The 14,509-nt window shown below is 35.5% G+C and overlaps 1 long non-coding RNA gene across 1 annotated transcript; it reads right to left on the bottom strand.

The window, feature by feature from the left end:
- Positions 1 to 1,305: 1,305 nt before the first annotated feature.
- On the bottom strand, positions 1,306 to 14,246 carry LOC111098171. Its single transcript, XR_005367438.1, has 7 exons — positions 14,144 to 14,246; positions 11,500 to 11,636; positions 9,861 to 9,949; positions 7,786 to 7,892; positions 3,921 to 4,022; positions 2,655 to 2,732; positions 1,306 to 1,539 (listed from the first exon to the last, which is right to left on the bottom strand). It is a non-coding gene; the product is annotated as an uncharacterized LOC111098171 (long non-coding RNA).
- Between the last annotated feature and the right edge of the window lie 263 nt (positions 14,247 to 14,509).

Below are 14,509 nucleotides of genomic sequence, written 5' to 3'. Positions count from 1 at the left end.
ATTTTCAGAGAATAGGATTTTCCATAATGTGGGGATGAACTTTTTATTATCATGAATTTTCAGTGTTTTCCTCCATTCTTGGTGATTACCAATTGCTGCTAGATACTCGTAGAATTAAGGCTATATTTCTTACTTACCATTTTAACTTATTTCATTTTTATTATCTCCAATTCTTTGTTTATTCACTAGCAAATAAAGCCATGCAAAGTAAGTAGCTGATGAATTATTTGCATTGTAGTCAAAAAGACTTGAGAACCATTGGTAAGATACAATTACTGATGGACTAAGAGGCCACCTACCTAGTATAATTTCAGGGGAAATTTATAACCCAACATATCTGCTGTAAATTAGGCACAACATTACATATTTAAAAATGCATTACTTCAAGTAGAAGTATTATATCCCTTTTACACAGAAAAAAAAAAAAAAACAACAAAAAAAGACAAATACTTTGGACTACTGCTTAGAGAAAATAGCTTCATCGTCTTGCATTCCAAAGTAATATCTATCTATGAACAAGGTGGCTGAAAAGGTAAATTTAGAGAGTTTAAGGGAAGAGTTAAATGATAGTTGAACATGTTTACTCCAAAGAAGCTCTTTTGAACCCTAAGGGCAGGTTTTGAGAACCATGTTCAAAGGAGCTACTCTATGGGCCTATGGGATCAGAAAGCTCCATAGAGTCCTGCCTTCCTACTTCCCACGCCCTGTCTCCATGGCTCTCAGCTCTTCAGCATCATTATGTCTTGATCTCCTGACTCTAGATGCCTACATCATGAAATCCCAGAGAAATTGTTAAGAATTCCAGGTTCATACCCCTAAATTTAAGATTGGAACTCAGTCTCCCACTTAGTCTAGAGAAGGAAATCAGAGAGTCAATGTGAGACAAGAGTAGGGACAGCTTGGTGAGGAGCCAAACTGGAGTAAACCACACAAGCAAAATGAAAGAATGAGCTATTGGTGCAACAAGGTGGCAAGAAGCCAGGATAATGGTACGGCAAAAGGATGAAAAGAACAAGAGAATACAGGCAGGTATAAAAGTCTCTGAGACCACAGGGACAAATTTTCCTAAGGGAATGTGTAAGGGATTGATCATTTTCCACCTTTGAAACAAAAATGTTTTTGGGTGTGACTTTGAACACACCAAGAACAAAGGTGAACTTCTTACACTTGTGGTTTTCTCTTTTTTTTTTTTCAAATGCTAAGAGATGCTAAGTTTAATTAAAAAAACAACAACAAAGTATTATCTTTGAAATATTTAATTAAAAACAGAAATCCCAAAGATAGGGAATACCAAAAAGACTGCTGGTGGGTTCTATTTAAAGTCTGTGGGACTTACAGTTTATGAGTTCAGTATTTGTCAACATCAATTTTAACTGAAGACCTGTTTGATGGTGCTCTTGAAAAGTTGTAGCCACTGAAAGAGAGTGCCTCAGTAACACCCACATCTGCTCCTGGTCCAATGTGGAACACTCTTTACACACACCAAATGCCTGACATCTTTAGGAAACCTGTTTCTTCATAGACAGGGAAATCTGGCCCCTTGTGAAGGCAGCAGTAAGTAAAAAAAAATAAAATACAATCTGTCAGGTGGCTTGTCATCAGTGCTTTTCTTTCCCAGAATTTCTTTCAACTTGTGCCTGATTCAGGAATCCCATTTTCCTCCCCATAGCTTGCCTATTATTGCCCTCCCTATTGATACAGAACTAACAGTATCTTACATCCTCAGAGACCCAGTTATCAGTTCCAAAGATTTCAGCCAGTAAGCTATTAGCATCTGTGGGCTGAGTTAAAGATTGCTATAGTACCTCTCAACTTAAATTACAAAATAAATAAATAAATTCCTTTTCCCATGTTCCCCTCCACATTTTATAGAAAAGCTTCTCAAGGCCTAATTTCTTTTCAATTTTCTCTCGAATCCACCCCAATAAGCTTCTGTTCCTTACTACTTCACCAGTTCACTCCAAAATGCCAAATCCAGTGGGCGAGTCTCCATTCTCATTTTATGTGATATAAACAACTTTTAACATGGTTGATCCACTTCCTCCTCCTAGAAAATGTATCTCATTTTCCATCCAGGACACCACTGTTTTTTAGTTTTTCCCACCAGCCTCTCCTTCTCAATCTCTTTTACTGGTTCCTCTTTATCTTCTTTTTTTTTTTCCTCTTTATCTTCTTGACAAACAATAAAGTATTCATCTCCTAAACAATAAAGTACTTTGAGGTCTCAGGCCTTGGGACTCTTCTTTCTGAGGGTTACTTCTAGAATGATTTCATTCAGTCATAGCAGTAAATACTGTCTACACTCTGATGACTTTCAATTTTATCACTTCTGCCTGAATGTGCCTCTGAAATCAAACCTTAAATATTCAAGTGCATTTTTCATGTCCCCTCTTGGATTTCTAATAATCATCTTACCACATCTAGAAGAAATGTCTTAATTTTCCCCAAAATCTTCTCTTTAAGCCTCCCCATTTTGGTAATAGAAATTACATTTTTCTCAATGGTCAAGGGTTACATGTGTCTCTTTCCTTCTCTCACACTCTACATCCAGTCTAACCTCAAGTCAGCTACACTTCCTGAATGTGTCCAGAATTCAATCACTTCTCACCACTTCCACTACTCCCACTCTGGTTCAAGCCACCAACATCTCTTACCTGCATTCTTATAACAGTCTCTTAACTGTTACTGTTCCTCCCGCTTCTGCCTCCTTATATTCTGCATACAGAAATCCCCTAGACACAAAATCACAGCAGATCAAAATTCCATTCAAAATGTTATAATGACTTCCCATTGCATTGAGAATAAGGACCAAAATTCTTACCATAACTTATCAGATCATGTTCCATAGCCCGTCTGACCAGATGTCTGACCATGTTCCTATGGTGTGGTCACACTGACACTGGTTTCCTTCCTCTTTCTCAAACACAGTTCTGTTTAAGGACCTTTGAACTTGATTGCTCCCTCTGCCTGGAGCAGTCCTCCCGCAAATACCAGATTGGCTCAATCTCACTTTCTTCAGACTTTATTCAGCTCTCACCCCTCATCTTGTCAGGGCAGTCACTCTATAGTAGAGCAACCTCTTTTTTTTTTTTTTTTTCCACAGAGTGAAGTTTATTCCCGACAAAGTTTCCCTCCCCCCTCCCCAGCCCGGGACAGGGACAGACAGCTGGGGTGAAGATGGGGGGACCTCCGAGAAAAGAGGAAGGGCCCTGGTCCCCCAGGCCATGCCGTGTCTGGCTCCCCCAGCCTGGCTGAGTCCACTGCACCTCCCTGCCCAGCCCTCGGGAGAGGGGAGGGAGCGCCGGCTCCTGGGTGGTTCCAAAGTGGAGTGTGAAAATAGAGAGATATATATATTTATACGCAGTGGGCTCCTTTCTTATTAACTTTCTGTCTCCTTCATCCTGCTTTACCTTTCTTCAGAAGTTTTATCACTGTCTGGCATATTTAATATAAGTAATTCCTGATTATCTATCCTACCCTCACTGGAATGGAAGCTCCAAGGTAAAATTTTGTCTCTATGTTTCACTGTTTCACTGCTGTATCCAGAGTACTTAGAATAGTTTCTGGGGCTATACAGAAGATACTTAACAAATGAGCTTTTTGTTATGAGCTTAACTATTTAATTAAATAAATAATAAGTGTATTTATAGAGTCTTTTTAATGCCATTTGAATCACTTCTTTCCTTCCTGATGCTGTCTCCCAAATCCAGCTGCTAGTATCCCGGTCTGCTCATGCTGGCTCAGGTGAGCATTCTAGTTCCTCAAATATTCCCCAGGAATATTTCTTCATAGCACGGAATAGAAAAGAAAAAAATAAATTTGGATTTACCTGTTTACCTTGCCAGGTAACAGGAGATGGACACTACAGGTATAATACATAAAAAAATAAAATAATAATAAAAAAATAAATTTGGATTTACCTGTTTACCTTGCCAGGTAACAGGAGATGGACACTACAGGTATAATACATAACGTGTGGATAGTCTTCAGGGCATGAAGAAGACTGCAGAGCTGGAAATAAGCTAAAGAAATAGACAAGGATCAGGTCAGCAAGAATGTACATGCCATGATGAAAGAGTATATATTTTATATTGAAGTTGACAGGGAGCCACTGAAGGGATTTAAGCAAAGGAATGCAATGACCAGGATCTAATCCTGGCCCCGCCCCTCACTGACTAAGATTTAGGCCAAATTTTTTGATGCAGTGCCTATCCAATTTTTTCAGCCAAAGAAAGTCTTTGTTCAAACAAAGGGTATCCAGAACTAACACATAAATCAGATTAAACAGAACACTCTGGTTGAAGACTGACCTGTTTGACTCTTTACTCTTTTTAGCAGTCTCTGAAGCCCCTCCATGACATCCTCAGAGCTCCATGGATTACATGGCACAAAACCACTGACTACATACTTGTTTCCTCAACTGTGCCAAAATCCATAATCTCTAGAAAGCTTAAAATATGGTTTTTCTATACAGCCTTACACAGTTGATGTTCCCCTAACAACATTCTAAAGCAATCTTTTTTAGGTCATTTGATTGTGGCAAAAGGTGTCAAAATTGTACTTTCATTTTTCCTCAAAAGAGCTTGCCCCAGGTCAAAAATATCCTTCCAGAGAATGACTTTTATATGAAAAAGAGATATATCCAAATAATATTGTTTTTCTTAAATATTTTTTTTTCAATTTTTATTTATTTATGATAGTCACAGAGAGAGAGAGAGAGAGAGGCAGAGACACAGGCCGAGGGAGAAGCAGGCTCCATGCACCGGGAGCCCGATGTGGGATTCGATCCCGGGTCTCCAGGATCGCGCCCTGGGCCAAAGGCAGGCGCCAAACCGCTGCGCCACCCAGGGATCCCCCAAATAATATTGTTATACTAAGTATAGGAACCTCAAGGCACCTTAACCAGCAGTACATGCTAAAGCCTAACTAAAAATATAGGTCCATTAACTAGCAGTACTATAAATCAATAGGAATACTAAATACCAAAGTTATGCTTCAAAACCTAAAGTTCTTAAATATGTTATCAGAAAAGACTAGACAATGAGATTTTGTTGCCTTCATGTCTATTCTTCTCAGGTACTGCACCCTAGACAGCATCCTTTAATGAAAGCCTTCTTTCTCATTTTATTCCATAACTAACAGAACTCTCTTGCTATATGACTTTACGAGTTTAGTTAATGCTACCCTGGAGAAGCACTTTAGTTTATCTAATATAGAAGGTGAAGAACAGAAATTTTTGAGAGAAAATTATGAGACTGCTAAGGAAAAATAAGTCAATCGTGGTTTAGCATTTCAGAACATAAGCAAAACTTAAGTGGGGAAAAAAGAAGTATTTTAAGTTTAAGAATTCAAAATTCTATAGGATTCAAGACTTGAAATTTATACTCACAAATAAGGTACATGTATTAAGGCAGAATAAAAGCCACCCAAAGATATTCATCTCCTAATCCCTAAAACCTGTGAATATGATACCTCACTTGTCAGTTAAGCATCCTGAGATGGATAGGTTATCCTGGATTATCTTGATAATCACAATATAATCACAACAGCCCTTATGATTAAGAAAGAGGCAGGCAGCAGGATTAGAGTCAGAAAGGAGGTTGATATGGAACAGAGGGTCAAAGCCAGAAAATCCTGTTTCTGGTTTTGTAGATAGAAGAAGGCATCATAAGTCAAGGACCATAGGTAGCTTCAGAAAGTTTTTGGAAAAGACAAGGAAACAGATGGCACTGCTGACCCATTTTGGATTTCTAATCGCTAAATAATTAATTTGTGTTGTTAAATCACTAAATTTGTGATAATCTATTGATAGAACAATAGAAAACCAATACAGATTTTGGTACTGAGAATGAGTATGTAACTATGTAGAAGAGCTTTGGAATTAGGCAATGGTAGACCCTGGGAGAATTTTGAGGAACATGCTAAAAAAAAATAAAATAAAAAAATAATTAAAAAAAACTAGAAATCATTGAACATACTGTTGTAGAAATATGGTTAAAGGCACTGCTGATGAGGTCTCAGAATGAAGTAAACAGCATGAGAGAGAAAGCTTATGACATCTTAGGGAACTTCTTCAGGTAGAAATAAAATCATTCCAAACAGAAACACAGAAATGTGTTTGTAAGGATTGAAGAGAAATGGAAAGAGTAAATATAAACAGATTTAACTAACAAATTATAATATAATGTCTAATGTAGTTTAAAATGTATGTAGAAATAAAATCTATGCCAACAATGTAAAAAAGAGAATTGGAATAAAGGGAGTGAAAGCGTTCCAGAGTTTTAGCACTACTGTAGAAGTAGAAATGTGATCATTTGTTATGAGGTAAGGACAGATATTTGTATAATTTAATAACAACTGAAGAAAAGTAAACACTAGTTTTTAAGAAGTGTCGCTAATAAAAAAAGAAGTGTCACTAATAAATTAATAGTAGGAAAAGTTAAATAATAAAATTTATTTTATTAATTCAAAAGAAGAAAGCAAAACAGAGAAAATAGAACATAAAACAAGTAGGTCAAATAGAAAACAATTAAGATGGTAGGTAAAAATCCAGCTGTGTTAATTAGTGTATAAATGTAAGTAGATTGAATGCTGAACTTAAAATACTAGTATTTTCAGACAGATTAAGAAAAACCTATATGCTGCATGCCAGAAATACCCCTTAAAGACAAATTTTTAAAGTAAAAGAATAGAAAAAATATACTCTGTATGTGAGAACCAAAAGAAAGTTAATGTAACCACCCTATTAGACAATTAATATTTTAATTATTTAAGTATTATTAGAGGTAAAGATAGACATTTCATAATAACAAGGCAACATGAAGTGGCTAATCCACCAGAGAGATAAAACAGCTCTAAATCTGTGTGTGTTTTCAATAACATAAAAGGAAAAAAAATTGACAGAATGAGAGGAACAGTAGACACATCCTAAATCATACAAGGGATTTTATACTTTCATTAACAGATGATGGAGCAAGCAGACCAAAAATCAATAGAGATATAAACCTAAAAGTACAATTCATATATTTCATCTAATTAACATATATATAACATTCCATCAATGACCAAATTAACTTTTTTGCAACTACACTTGGATAAGCAACCAAAATTAATGCTATTAATGCTGATACAATGAAGTCCTGACAAATTTCAAAGATTGAAGTCATGTATTATATGTTCTTTGTGTGCAAAGGAATTAAACTAGAAATAAAGACAAAAAGATAACAAGAAAGTTGCCAAATGTTTGGAAATTTAAGAAATACTATTACAAAGCGCCCATATATAAATGAATGTATGAAATCAAAATTTTAAATTTAATCAGAGTTGAATTATACTGAAGTTAAAACATATTGAAAATAGTAGACCATGGCACAATCCAATGAGATATGAAATTATCCAAAGTCCAGTATCTTGGAACAAAGAGAAACTAAACAAAGGGGCTACACAGCTAGGCATCTCCAAGAAGTGTAGGCGTGAAGGTGAAGCCCTAGCCTGGGTTAGCTCTAGGTTTTCTTATCGTAAAATGTAAAGTATGTGGAAGCAAGAAAGGGAAAACAACTCTAAACCAATCACAAGAGGGGCAGCAGAGACCTGCAGTGGTGAACATACACTAGCGGGCTGCAGGAGAACTAACCTCAACAGACCTGGTTATCTTGTCCACCATCATGGCTGTTTTCAGCTTGTACTGTTCTCAGTACCGACCAATGGCAGGAATAATTGGCTTTTTGCCATACGCATAAAGTGGTTACCAGTTATGCCTGTCCCTGTTCTTACTGTTTCTCTTACCAGCTCAGGTCCTACTCTCCCACAGTAGATTGTATCTAAAGTAGTACTCAGAAGAAAATGTAATGTTTAGGGCCCAACATCAATTCTCAAGCATGTTTCTCAGGCATCTAGAAAAAGGATAGAAAACCAAATCAAAGAGAGTATAAAAAATAATAATAAATATAAGAGCAAATATCAATGCATAGAAAAAAATCAATAATCACAGTTACTTTCAAAAGATTAATACTGTTGAAATATTCCTAATAGGATTGATCTAGGAGAGACATAAATCATCAGGCCTGTAAAAGGGCACATCTGTACATATAATATCTAGTCACTTAAAAAGATAATCAGAATATTATAAACACCTTTATACCAGTAGAAAACTTTAGATAAAATGGACAGAATCCTTGAGAAATACAAATTATCAAAATATAAAATAAAATATGTGATTATTCTACCATCTATTAAAGAAAGAAAATCTGTTCCTAAGTACCTTTCCACAAAGAAAGCCTTAAAACCAGATAGCATCACTGGTGAAATCTATGCAATTCTTTTATTTAAGGAAAACATAACGCCAATTTTATGCAATCTCTTCCAGAAAACAGAAAAGACACAAACACTTCCCAACTTTTTTTTAGGAGGCTATCATAATTTTGATACCCAAACTTGACAAGAACATTGCTAGAAAGGAAATTTGCAGATCCATTTCTCATGAACATAATATAAACACTAAACTGCTGAACAAAATATTAGCAAATGGAAAGCAGTGATATATAATAAGAATATACTACAACCATGAGAGAATTAGCCCAGGAACATACGGTTGTATTAACACTCAAAAATAAGTCAATGTTAAAAAACAAAAAACAAACCCTCAGAGTTAATTCATTACGTAACTGTTAAAAAGGAAAAGATATATACCTAAATATTTACAGAATAAAAATATCTGACCAAAGTTGATACCCATTCATTGTAAAAACTCTTAGCAATGTAGAACAAAACTTCTTAATACGATAAAGACCTTCCGAAAACAATCTACAGCAAACATATTTGATGGTGAAATATTGAAAGCTTTCCACCTGAGATGTGGAAAGAGGGACAATGATAATGCTAACATCATTTCTAATCAACATTTCACTAGTGTTCACTGAGGCAGAATCATGGTCACCAGTCTGCAAAAAAGGAAAGCTGTAGGCGATATATTATCATTTCCTTCTTCCACTATCCAATATGTCTTTTGTTCTCAAGCACGAAATCGGCTAGACTGAATTCCTTACTCCATAGAATAATACAAGCCTTCACTTCTGATGGGTCATTCTCTTCTGTTATTGATTGGTAGAGTTGTTAATTTTTACTTTGGACATTAAAGTACTAAAAAATATCTGAGAGAATCCTATGGGTCTCAAATATGGAGAATATGGTGTTGGCCACCACACAAATAAGTGATCTTTGTGGGGAAAAGCTGTAGCAGAGAATAAGAATGAAGAATAAGATACTTGCTTAAATTCAGTACAGATCCAGTTCATGTAGCCCATGGTCTAGATCCATGCATCACTGAAGCAGAAGAGTTATTTAAATGTCACATGCAACACTGATTATATTCTGATGTTTTGACTTGAAGTCCTGCTTTCCAGGACTTTTTCAGAGTCACCACCTCTGTCACCACTCTGAGTTTGTTTTGTCCAACCCTGCCATGTTTCTCTGGTACGATTATAATATATACATCTGGAGCCAATTGATTCTTACTTACTTTTTAATAATTACCAGATGGGAGTAATAAGAACTGATCAGAAAGAAAAGCTTATACAAAGGGAATGAGAAAAAAAAAAAGCAGAGTGAAAGTGCTTTAGATACTGTTTGTCCCTAAAAAGAAATAAACCACCTTTGACACCCCAAGCCCAGAGAAGGAACCTCAGATCGTTTTGAAGGACCTAAGAGGAAAGGGCTCTTGTCTCCACTACAGCTTATAAAGGGGCAAGTACGGTAAAACAAACACACACATAAGCAAACACCTCGTACACAGTAGAGTAAAAGTCAATGGAGAAGGGATTACCACAAGTGATATCTAAGCTGACATGGCTGGTATGTCATACCATGAGTCTTCCATTGGCCCCTCCAGAGTCATTCTCTTCTCTATTTTGCTCCCTTCCCGCTGGTTCCAGTGGGATTTAGCCATTGGGGACTGCAGAAAAAAATGAAGACAAAGTGTGATTAGCAGCAGTATATTAATTTCCCTAAAGCCCCTTCTAAAGAGTCACCTTAGGTTGGCTGCATCCCTTGAATGATCACTGCTCCTTCCAAGTCAGCCTTCACTTCTTAATTGTCTCCCCTTCTAGGTTCTGGTAGCCTTTCTCCTCTCACTTTTAGGGTCTGCTAGTTCTGTGTACCTGTACTATCCCTTGCTGTCTCCTCACATTATCCACATCTTTGTAATTAGTTCTATGTAAATAAACTCTCTCTGAAATACATTAATTTGAGTGCGCCATTTGTTTCTTATAGAGACCCTTGTGAATATGAGCCTTAACGTGCATCCCACTGTGCTTCATGGAGGCAGGAAAGTTTCTTATGTTATCAAGAGTTGTATGGACTCAGCAGTGAGCCCTAGCTGTCCTGGTGGGCTTTCACACAGAAAGAAAAAGGAATAATGGTGACAGGGCAAAGATCATATGAAACGTAGCCATCTCTGCAGTTGCTGGCACCAAGAGATGATGACCAAGAACTAGACTCCTCTTCATCTAATACACAACCCCAAAACCCTTGGCATTATAAAGCCCACCAGAGCATAATAAGGTCAGGAAGTATAAATTAAGCTATTAAAGGTGCAAAATTCCTTTTCTTGGAAATGAATTATTTCACTAAAACAGGCATTCTTGTTATACAATTGACCATGATAGCTCAAAAACTTAAAGTCATTTTAAACCATTCCTTCTCCTTGATTTCTTTATCAATTAGAAACTGAGTATTATAATTTTCCCTGCAAAGTATCTCTCAATTACATGTCTTCCTTTCTTCTTTCATTAATTACATCTTTGCTTAGGTACTTTTCTTCCCATCTTGAATTACTGCAATAACTTTTTAACATGTCTTTTGTATTAACCTCTAAAATGCTGGAATTCCCCTCAGTCTACTCATTTATAACATAGACACATAACAAATGTATTGATATTGACATAGTATACATTTCAACCCCTGATACCAGAGAAAAAATGATGTCAACTCTCGGAACTGGGGCTACTTCTCTGTACCTGGCATGAATTCTGCTCCATGGCTTTCTGCCTCACCTATAACACTTAAAAACTTATAATAAATATTTGTCATATTCTCTGATTACAAAAAGATTATAAATTAGGTAACAATGGGGCACCCAGGTGGCTCAGCCCGTTAAGCATCTGACTCTTGATCTCAGCTCAGGTCTTGATCTCAGGATCATGAGTTCAAGCCCCATGTTGGGCTCCACACTAGGCACAGAGCCTATTTATAAAAAAAATTACATAACAATTTAATTAATTGAGTTGTAACCTAACACTTTATTAAATGAGTTAGATATAGTAGTGCAAAAAAAAGAAAGTAATTTTACTGTTTTCTACCACTGTTTTTACAAATCAAGATTTGCTGTCATCTTTAGGTAAAATTTGAAGAGGTATTTAGATTTTCTGATTACTGCAAGCCTCTTCGTGTAAGGTGATAAAAAGTCCATTCCCACCTCTCTTATATGAGAATTATAAAGTTTACCTAAATTGTCTTTCCATTCCCTGCTCTGGCTGGCTTCCCTTTTGGAAGACTGTGTTAGACCACAGAGTCACAGTGTAGACTTTTTTCTTTCACCAATCTTCTAAATTTCCAAATTTGAGATCTTTCAGGGCTAGAAACTGAGAAATGAGAGGTAAGGGGAAGAAATGCTGTGCATGACCGACTTAGTTGTCATCTGAAGCTCTGCTAACTGAGCATGCTAATTCTTTCAAATTCTTTCTCTTGGCAATGCTACTTTTGGCTTTCCTATTGGCCCACCAATACTTTTAAGTTTTCAAATTAGGTTGTTCTCTTCCTTGGCCTAATCAACCCTGACTGACAACCCATTATGCAAATCAGCAAGCTCTCTTAGATCTTGTATAAATGAAAGATTTAGAAGTGTTAAAAATACATTCAATCTCCATTTACATATCAAATGCTTTCTAGGAAAATCTATAATACAGAGGGAAATGATTACTATGTACCAAGACCTTTCTAACCTCACAGAAGACTAATTATTGAAATCAAATGAGTTATCACATATAAAGTGCTTAGCTTTATGTAATAAATATTATCCAACAGTTAGGTAAACAAAAATCAGTTGGCTTCAAAAACATTCTCTTATTTCTCACTTGTCATTCAAAAAACTCTGAGTGTAGTTCATTCATTCTACAAAATCAGTCAGCATAGACTACTATCAGAACTCAAATTTTCTGCCCTTTTATAGCTTAATAATACATTTGAATGTGAGGCATACGTACCTGAGACAATCAGGTAATACTGCAAGATGTAGTCCAAGAAATGTTAATCATTATTACATTTGAAAAAGAGAGAGATTAGGGCACCTACGTGACATGATCAGTTAAGCCCTGGACTTTTGGTTTCTGCTTAGGTGGGGCTCTACCCTCAGTGTGGAGTCTGCTTGAGTTTCTCTCCTTACCCTGCCCCTCCCACTCATGCTCTCTCTCTCTCAAATAAATTAATTAATTTTAAAAAAAGAAAAGAAAAAGGGAGAGATTGATGTGAAAACAGCATCTAAAAATGAAGAGTTAAAAAAACAAAAATAAATTAAAATGAAGATTTAATATAGAATTCTAGACATCTCATCACAAAAGACAAAATGTTAAAAAAATGCATGTACAAAAGTCAAAACTGGACAAAACACCCACAAATCGCTTTTATAACCACCAATAAAGACAGAACCCCAAAGCAAATTATGTAAACAGTAACTCTTCTACTAAATATTCTAAAAAGTAGGGTGAATGGTTATTTATGTATAGGGAAGATAAGTATTTAGAAAATAAAAAATTATTCTAAAAAAGAAGAAAGACATTAGTTCATTGACATGGAATTTAAGAATACAGAATAGTCAAAATAAATAATTCAAACAATTGATTATTCAAGGCAATGTGGAAATAATAAGCTCTTAGTCAAGCTTCAAAAATAAAAATAGAAACTTTAAAGGACTATGCTTTTGTGTTCTTTGATTTTATAGTTGTGTGGCCCAGATTTAATCATTAGTTGAATAAAGGTGTTTGGCATTGAATATAAAGCTAGAGCATATATACGTGAATTTTTATATTCAAATATAGGACCTAATAAAAGACTAAAATTAAATTAAAAGTATATATGAACTCTGCTTTATTTTAGTTTATTACCTCAGCTTAATCTTATAACTATTTTTTAGTCTCTCTCTTAAAACATATTTCAACAGATAATTGGCTAAAACTGGATGCACAACAGATTTTAAATAAATTCCTCATGGATGGATTAATTTAATGACTCCAAGTGCATTTAAAAATTTAGCTTCTAACAAAGATTGTGTTTTGCCTCAAATTATTATTTAATAAACATACCTATTATCAATTAAATTATAACACCATTTTTCTGCCTCATATTTTTCAACCCTATTTTTTTAAATGTCAGCAGTCTTCTCTGATCAGTAAATGTGGAAACAACACAAATAAATTAGAGAAACCTAACTTACCTAAAGAATAAAATTAAAAGTATATAGCAGATTATATAATAAAATACAGAAAATAAATTTTTATTAAGTTCAGAATCAATTGATTGAAAATTATTTACATCAGCCATGTCCTGATCATTTTGAGATCAAGAAAACTAATTTTTAAGTAGTATGCAGTTATGGAAATTTTTAAATAGTAGGTAGTTATGGAAATCTGTGGAATGAATGAATAAATGAAGAAACCAGGTTACAAATACAATTTTAATATTTCCTCAACCATTTTAATATAAAGCACATAAAAATATTTAAAAAATCAAACTTTCAGGACACCTGGGTGGCTCAGCAGTTGAGCGTCTGCCTTTGGCCCAGGGCGTGATCCCAGAGTTCCGGGAAGGAGTCCCACATTGGGCTTCCTACGAGGAGCCTGCTTCTCCCTCTGCCTTCTGCCTTCTCTCTGTGTCTCTCATGAATAAATACATAAATAAAATATTTTTTTAAAAAAATCAAACTTTCCTCTTCATTATGATAATTAAAGAGAACCCTCATGTAATCATAGATAGAAGACTGGAATCAATATTATTCTCATTTGGTTTTTATTAATTTAACACATACTGAACTAATTCACTTAATTGCTAAAAAATTTTCACTCAGAGCAAGACGGCAGAATAGAAGATTTTTTACCATCATCTTCCCATAGACCATTGATCTTGACAACCATCCGGGGATGAGAATACTTTTATAGGAGTCCAGGAGTCCATCAGAGAAGTTTCAGCACACTGTTGGAGAAAAAGAGAAATAGGAAGAAAGAAGAGAGAATAGATGTAAGAGAGTAAAAGAAATGAACAGTTTCACTTTACCTGAATCATCCATCCCCCAAGACAGTACTGTTCAGCACCAAGAGAAACCTTATCAGCCTGCAATTTCTCCCACAGGGGAAAGTGAAAGTATACAGTATGAGCACCCGGTTTCTCAGCCAAGCAAGACATTGCCCAAGAAATCCATTTCTTTCTCGCCCCACCTAGAACACTGAAGTGATAGGCATGGCTG

Source organism: Canis lupus, chromosome 12, assembly GCF_011100685.1.
Source record: "Canis lupus familiaris isolate Mischka breed German Shepherd chromosome 12, alternate assembly UU_Cfam_GSD_1.0, whole genome shotgun sequence".
NCBI lineage: Eukaryota > Metazoa > Chordata > Mammalia > Carnivora > Canidae > Canis > Canis lupus.
Note: the sequence above shows the minus strand (reverse complement) of the source record. Positions and strands in the feature narration are given on the sequence as shown.